The sequence below is a fragment of the Pantherophis guttatus genome, chromosome 1 (assembly GCF_059756535.1).
Source record: "Pantherophis guttatus breed Tessera chromosome 1, ASM5975653v1, whole genome shotgun sequence".
NCBI lineage: Eukaryota > Metazoa > Chordata > Lepidosauria > Squamata > Colubridae > Pantherophis > Pantherophis guttatus.
The window spans coordinates 248,614,980-248,622,934 of record NC_142063.1 but is presented as its reverse complement, the minus strand read 5'-3'; the positions used below and the strand labels follow the sequence as shown (position 1 = coordinate 248,622,934).

The window sequence follows — 7,955 nt, the reverse complement described above, 5'->3', positions numbered from 1 at the left end:
ATAGGAAATGATTTGTGACATTCTGTATTACATCACAATCTATTAGCTAGGTGTGGATAGATGCTAGGTATATACCCTTTATACCCCAGAGCAACTTTGTAACTTTGAATATGGAGTGTTGTAAGCAAAAGAGAGAAAGGGAGAGAGAGGGAGGGAGAGAGGGATACCTAGTTGGGTAATGAAACATTGCAAGAAAACAACTCTACTCAGAGAGCACCAAAGACTCCACAGTTCAGCCATGAGCTAAAAATATCCTCTTCTTTTGGTAAGGAGTGTGTGCTTTATGTTCTTCTCTTCTGATGATATGCACATACCAATCTACTCTTTCTATGTTCAGGTAAACATTAGTTGGTTTAATTTTCCAGGTAGTTCTTCTCAAGAGAACTTGAAGTGTGGCAAATAATTGAACAATGCAGAGAAACATTAGGGGGGAAGCAAAAAAAAAAAAACCCTGAAAATTAAGCTGTTAAGCTTTTTGAGCCTCTGGAGAACTTTCACTGTGGAAAGTCTTGATGGTCCTCAACAAGCAGAGAATTGGAATGATTCAGGATTTGTAATCTAGTCTGAGCTAATGTCCCATTGACCATTCAAAGAATCCAAGGTTTTTATAATCCAGAATGAATTTTGGGGAGTTTTCTGTAAAGCTTCAGAGATACAGGTAGTCCTTAGGACTGTAATTGAGCCCACAATTACAGTTGTAAGCCATGATGGGTGTTAGAGTCACCATATGATTGCACCAAGACTTTATAACTTTTTGGGGGGGTTTTAAGTGAATTTGGTGATCGTAAAAGATACACCATGATATCTCAGTGTCCACCGCAGGATCCTTTTTTACCAGAAATTAGACAGTAAACACTGTTATCAATTGTAGTCATGTGACAGGGGCACCTTGCAAATGGCCATAAATTCAGGCATGATGCTGAACACCCAAAATTCAGTAACATGACCTCAGGGGAGCCCTCAGATGTTGAAATTTCTCATCTAATTTCTAAACTAATGCTATATACATTCCTTCAACCAGATATTTGGTGGCAGCTCTCCTGATATCTCACTTGGCTTGAGATTTCTTGATAGCTAACATTGGCGACTATTTAATTTTGATGATTATCTTCCTGCACTTTTGGAGGCTTTAAATGTTCTGCTGCTGCTGTAAAACAAAGGCAGGCTCTTCATTTGTATTTCAGGAATATTGCTTTTATTTGAACTATATACTGTAGCTGTTTGAAACTCTAATGAGGATTATAATAGGCAATGACTTGTTAAAAAATGTGCAAAGTATTCAATTTTTTTTACGCATATGAATAACATTTTACACTCAACAGTAATTGTTATCACTTTTATTTAACCACATGTTTCCTTTTAAAGAATCAATAAAAACGGATGTGTGCATAACATTTATCCTTGAGGCTGAGGTATGGAATAGAGTTTGTATTACAATAGATGTGTTTTAAATTGATTGTCTACTCTTTGCACCTACATTAAAGCCTCATGATGATAGCAACGGTTTACGAAAACATGCCAGTTTGTTTATATTGCCCTCCAGATTTTTGATTCTGATTTCTGTAAGTTGAATTGGGAAAACATATTATTTTAATTCAGAGTTTCAGAAATCAACATCTGAAATCATAATTTACAATGCCATGCCATGGATATAAAGTTTTGTTGTTCTCAGAGGGTTAATACTAACTGAATTGGTAGGAATTTAATCTTAATGAACTCCAATATTCTTCAATATTCTTCCAGTTCTTTAGAACAGTCCGAAGATACAATGGATTGCTAAAACAGAAGGGAAGGCAAATATTTTTTTTTTAAAATTTGATTTATATGCTGCCCTTCTCCGGAGACTCAGGGCGGCTTACAATGCGTTAAGCAATAGCCTTCATTCTTTTGTATATTTTATACAAAGTCAGCTTATTGCCCCCACAAACTGGGTCCTCATTTAACCTACCTTAGAAAGGATGGAAGGCTGAGTCAACCTTGAGCCTGGTAAGATTCGAATCTGCAGTAATTTGATAATAATATAATAATTTATGCAACCCCACTTGGAAAAAGATTTTTCCTACCTAATAATTTCCCAACTGTTTAGGATGGTGTATCTGATCAGGTGTTCCATCTGCCTACCTATGACTGAAAAAGGTATGTTGAGTCCATAGTTGATGAGTAGACATGGTAGTCATCCACTATATATGGAAGGTCTACAGTCCAGCCCTGTTAGGCATTATAAAAAGGAATTGCCAAGAGGGTAGTGGGAATGAGTGCCATCCTTTTCTGTCCCACCAGAAACTGCTAAATTTTGCCTTTCTACAAATATCACTATGAAAATTAATCATTAGTTCAAATTGAGAGAGGAAAGACTTATTGTTGCTTTTCTAGCACTTGACTTCTAAATCTTGGATTGAAATGCCTGAAGAGGAGATTGATTGATTGATTGATTGATTGATTGATTGATTGATTGATACCTCTCTTTCTTCCTTTCTTTTTTCCTTCCTTCCTTCCTTCCTTCCTTCCTTCCTTAATTCATTCCTTCCCTCCCTCCCTCCCTCCCTCCCTCCCTCCCTTCCTTCCTTCCTTCCTATTACTGCACTTCATCCAATTGTCTCTTTTCTACCCTTTCTACTAGGGTAAGCTAAGATTCCCACAATTAGTACTATCATTCTGGCTTCTGCTCCTGTTCCTGCTCCTTTGTTTTCCTTTCAGCTACATTTGTAAATAAACCTGTTTTGCAATACTAGCACACAATATTTTTTGCATCTTTCTGTGCAATTTTTGTGTTTCCAAATATAACAATAACAACCATTTATTAAAATTACATGCCATCTCTGACTCCAAGGGATTCTGGGTGGTTATGATATGAGTGAAATGTATATGTCTCATTGATCTTCTATAAGAGCTATATCTAATAAAGTGAAAGAAGAATATGATATACCTTAATGATATACCTCATAATAAAGCAGGTATGTGGCCAATCTATTGGAAATTTATTTGTTCTCCTCATTTCGTACTTCAGCAAATGAAAGCAAGTAACACTATTCCCCTTTTCCTTTTCACTCTTCTGTGTCCATTGTAAACCCAAGCACCATGCAATCTGGGCTAAAAATTAATCAAAGAAAGCCTTCCCTCTGCTTTCCTTCAGTAAAGATCCACTCATGAAAATGTCATCCTTTTACCAATATGAGCTTCTTTTCATAGGAGGGCTTCCACTCAGAGGTGAGTTTCAGCAGGTTCTGACCAGTTCTGGAGAACCGGTAGCGGAAATTTTGAGTAGTTCGGAGAACCGGTAGTAAAAATTCTCTGGCCCCACCCCCATCTATTCTCTGCCTCCCAAGTCCCAGCTGATCGGGAGGAAATGGGGATTTTGCAGTAACCTTCCCCTGGATTGGGGAGGGAATGGAGATTTTACAGTAGCCTTCCACTGCCACGCCCACCAAGCCACACCCACCAAGCCATGCCATGCCATGCCACGCCCACCAAGCCACGCCCACAGAACCGGTAGTAAAAATATTTGAAACCCACCACTGCTTCCACTCATTGGAAAGTAATGCGTAACCCTTAGTTAAGAAGACAAAATAGCAAATGGTTTGTAAGGACACTAATGGTAGTGTCCTTGCAAACTCTATATATCAAGGCTTCTGGCCATATTGTACTGACGGGTATTTTTTTTTTTTTAATTTGATTTATATGCCGCCCTTCTCCGGAGACTCAGGGCGGCTTACAATGTGCTCAGCAATAGCCTTCATCCTTTTGTATATTTATACAAAGTCAGCTTATTGCCCCCACAACTGGGTCCTCAATTTACTTACCTTAGAAAGGATGGAAGGCTGAGTCAACCTTGAGCCTTGGCGAGATTCGAACCTGCAGTAATTGCAGGCAGCTGGTCTTAATAACCAGCTTAATAACAGGGTGCCTTAGACCACTGTACTACCAAGGCTCTTTTGAGATAGTATTTGAGATAGTGGGGAAAAATACTAGCATTGGAGGCCTCCTGCAAAATGTCTTTTGGGAGGCCTTGTCCTGACTCAAAGCATAGATTTAGCAGCATGTTACTTGCAACTGTGTTTCTCCTGCCCATGTTCTATTTCTGGGCATAGTCACAAGCAAAGTTAGTGGGCCATAAACACTTGTCAAGCTTATGGGATCCTTATGGGAGCCCAGGGCCATTATTAAAATAAAAGTGATGCTGAAAGCTGGCAGTGTACTTTGCAACATGTCAGGTTTACTATGGCCATATATGTTTCACTGAAACCAAGTCCTGGATCTTTTCCTTCCAGGGATGTTCAGAAAAATTTGTATAGCAGTAAGATTTATTTCTATAAAGAAAGGAGCATTATGTTTGGAGAACAGTCTTGACATTATCCAGAATAGCTGGAGACATTTGCCAAGAGCATTATCTTGTACTTTATAGAGCTAAAATGAGTCAAAGCAAATAAAAGCATTTATGTTTGTTCCTGCCGTATGTAGAGAATAATGAATCATGCTTTAGGTGCTGTATCTTCCTCTTAGATAAATGTGAAACCTTTTGTCCAGAATTATAATGAGATCCTTTTGTACCAATTCGTCCTCTATTTCTAAACATTCCTATATGGGGTTAAATGAGGAAGAAGCAGGTACATGGTTTATCCTTTTAAATCATATTTTATAGGATTAAAATTCAGACTGTATTGCATGAACATAATGGTAGGAACATTGTGTGTTGCATTGTCTGTGTGAACCAAATAACAGTGCCATAAGATACCATAAATATATGTGGCAATGACTTTGAAGGACAAGGAAAGAGTTGCTGCCTAGGGAACAGTCAAACAAGAGAGGGAGGAGCCCACAGTTGCTCAACGGTCAAAGGAATAAGTTTAGGAAGGACCCAACCTCGTTGATCAGGCTTTAGTAAGAAATGGTGGGAGATTTGTACTTTCAGATTTGCAAATTTTTGTTAATATAGCTTTGCAATAAAGCTCACCTGGTTGTGTCTCATATCTGGTTTACCTGAAAGGGCTGATAGATACTCCTGGTATCAGATTTTAATTAAAAGATGTAGAGAAACTCTCAAAATTTTAGGAATCCTTCCTTCTAATTTTTATCCAGCCATTGGTTTTTAAAAGCATTGTAACTTTTTAAGGTGGTGATTGGAACAAATAGATAAAATGCAGATAGATGTAAATCCAGATTGCTTAATTAATGAATTAATCTGATTCATTAAACCTTGGTTCAATCAAAACACTGATCATGATTAATTAAGCCACATACAAAGCTGTGCAAATTCTGCAAACAGAGAAGTAACCTTAGCAAACAAATCTGTCAGTTTGTTTTTGTCTCTCTCTCTCTCTTTCTCTGTGCAGCCATTATCTTCTCTCCATTTGTTTTGGCAAACCAAATTCACCTATGCCTCTACATTTTGAAAATGAAATTTATGTATCAATCATCCCTAATAAAGTGCTGGAAATTAACTAGGCCAGATTACATATTCCCTCAAATCCTTGTCTTATAACATAGAACATTATTTAGCACCTTAAATCATGGAGACAAAAGCACAGTGCTAATTAATTCTAATGTAAAATTAGAAGAAGACTTGGTGCTAATAACTATTCCTTTCAAACTAAGATAAATATTTAGAATTTTATTTAAATTTGAGAAATCTGGGAAAAAAATCATTAGAATTGGAGAGAGAGATGAACAAATATATTCTTTGAAATTATAGTAATTTATCTTCTTTTCTTTGTTTCTAAACCTGAAGGTGTTTTTTATTTTATTTTATGAATTAAGAACTTAGCTTATTATGCACACTTTCTATATACTGAGAACCATTTAAAAAATATTTTTACTCTTTCATTTCAACAAAGAGACCGAAAATACTGAACAAGTCATCTGGTAGGGGTTAAATCAGGAGTGTCAAACTGGAAATCCATGGGCCAGATGCATCATGCACAGGCCATGCCCAGCCCAGCTCCACAAATGGGAAAAACATTGTGAAACATCACATGATGGCAACGTGACGCCGCGAGTTTGATACCCGTGGGTTAAATGGTAATATGAAATGGTAGGAGTGAAATGCTAATCATCAAAAACTGTTTAAACTGACAACCATTTAAGGAATAGTCCTCCATAGGACCCAATAGGTCTCTGCACTTGGAAACTGTTCCTGTCATTATCCTCATCCTAACCATCCACCATCTGCATACATCGCAAAAGCTAAACAAAAAGAACTAAAATGGAAGCCGAAATAACAGGAAGAAAAAAAAAACAGGATGCTGCTTCTTGTTGCATAGACAGGGTTGAAAGAGCCACTGATGGGAATCAATATTTGTTTTGTTTCTCTTGATGTCCACCAGGTTCCTTGCCCTTCCTGATTTTATTAATTAAAGCTGACAAGTTATAAGTCAATACTTCCATTTGTGGCTTTATTTATAAATGATTCTAGGCGCCACATTTTTTTTAAAAAAAAAGTTATTGGTTGTATGCCAGTATTATTTTGAAAATAACCTCTCAATCATCCAACAGACACACAGATAGAAAGAAAACAAAGATAAGATGGTATCATAGAGAAAGACCTGGAGAAGTGGGTTAGGAAAGGAACATCCCCACTAACTGTTAGCCTTCTCCTAAAAGTTTTTCAATCACAGCTATAGCATCCCTCATAATTTTGACACACTCCTAAAAACAAAGAGTTTATAATTTTAATCTGTTCATTTCCATCTGACTTTCAAAAACTATATCTATCTATCTATCTATCTATCTATCTATCTATCTATCTATCTATCTATCTATACACACAGTATATTTATAACAGAATAACAGACTTGGAAGGGACTTTGGAGATCTTCTAGTCCAACCTCCTGCTTGAGACTCTATACCATTTCAGAGAAATGGTTGTCCAATCTCTTCTTAAAAACCTCCAATGTTGGTGCACCCAGAACTTCTAGAAACAAGTCATTCCAGTGATTAATTGCTCTAACTGTCAAGAAAATTCTCCTTAGTTCTAGGTTGCTTCTCTCCTTGATTAGTTTTTATCCATTGATTCTTGTCCTGCCTTCAGGTACTTCTGCGAATAGTTTGACTCCCTATTCTTTGTGTCAGCCTCTGAGATATTGGAACACTGCTATCGTGTCACCCCTAGTCCTTCTTTTTATTAAACTAGATATACCCAATTCCCGCAACCATTCTTTTTTTGTTTTAGCCTCTAGTCCCCTAAGCATCTTTGTTGCTCTTCTCTGAACTACTTATAGAGCCTCAACATCTTTTGTATATTGTGGTGACCAAAACTGGATCCAATATTCCAAGTTTATATTTATATTATTACATTTATTATATAACCAACAATTAAAACAATATCACTGTTAAGTTTAAAATAAACAGGTTTATATTATAAGAAAATATTTTTCTCTGTATAATACTGTATCTAACAAGATAAATAATAAGGATTCAATGTTGTATTATTTAAAAAAAGTACTTTTCCTTAGCTTCTACATGTAAACAGCTTCATTTCAGAAGTTTTACATACTTCAGGCATATTTGAAAGGCTGACATGAAGACATTCATATCTGCTCATATCAGAATTATTTGTTAAGCTAGGAAGTCCAATAAAAGATTAAAGACAAGAGAAATAGAAAGCTATTTGCATTTAATTTAAGATTACATATGCATGAAAATCTATTTTTAAAGTTGGCTTCATATTGTAGATGAGAAGCTTGCTGTGACCACTTTTTAATAATCCAAACAATTTTAAAAGATATAAGCCTATACCCTATCTGTTGTTTTTTTTTATTATTTATCATTAGTACAATAAACCTATCAAGCCATATGTAACTTACGTCTAACATATTTTTGGATACTAGTAGCTTCCCATGTATTTATTTTTTGTCTCTATTTAAGCTGTCTGTAAGAGAACCTGGGAGCCAGGGACAAATTGGGAATATTCCTTGAGAACTTCCCTCCCAGCTGTTCAGCTTCATTGCCAAGCTGGTGGT

At 36.4% G+C, this 7,955-nt stretch overlaps 1 protein-coding gene across 5 annotated transcripts in view; it reads left to right on the top strand.

Moving 5' to 3' along the window:
• HS3ST5 (heparan sulfate-glucosamine 3-sulfotransferase 5) overlaps window positions 1–7,955 on the top strand; it is a 188,460-nt gene that overhangs the window by 132,395 nt on the left and 48,110 nt on the right. The gene's annotated exons all lie outside the window — the stretch shown is intronic.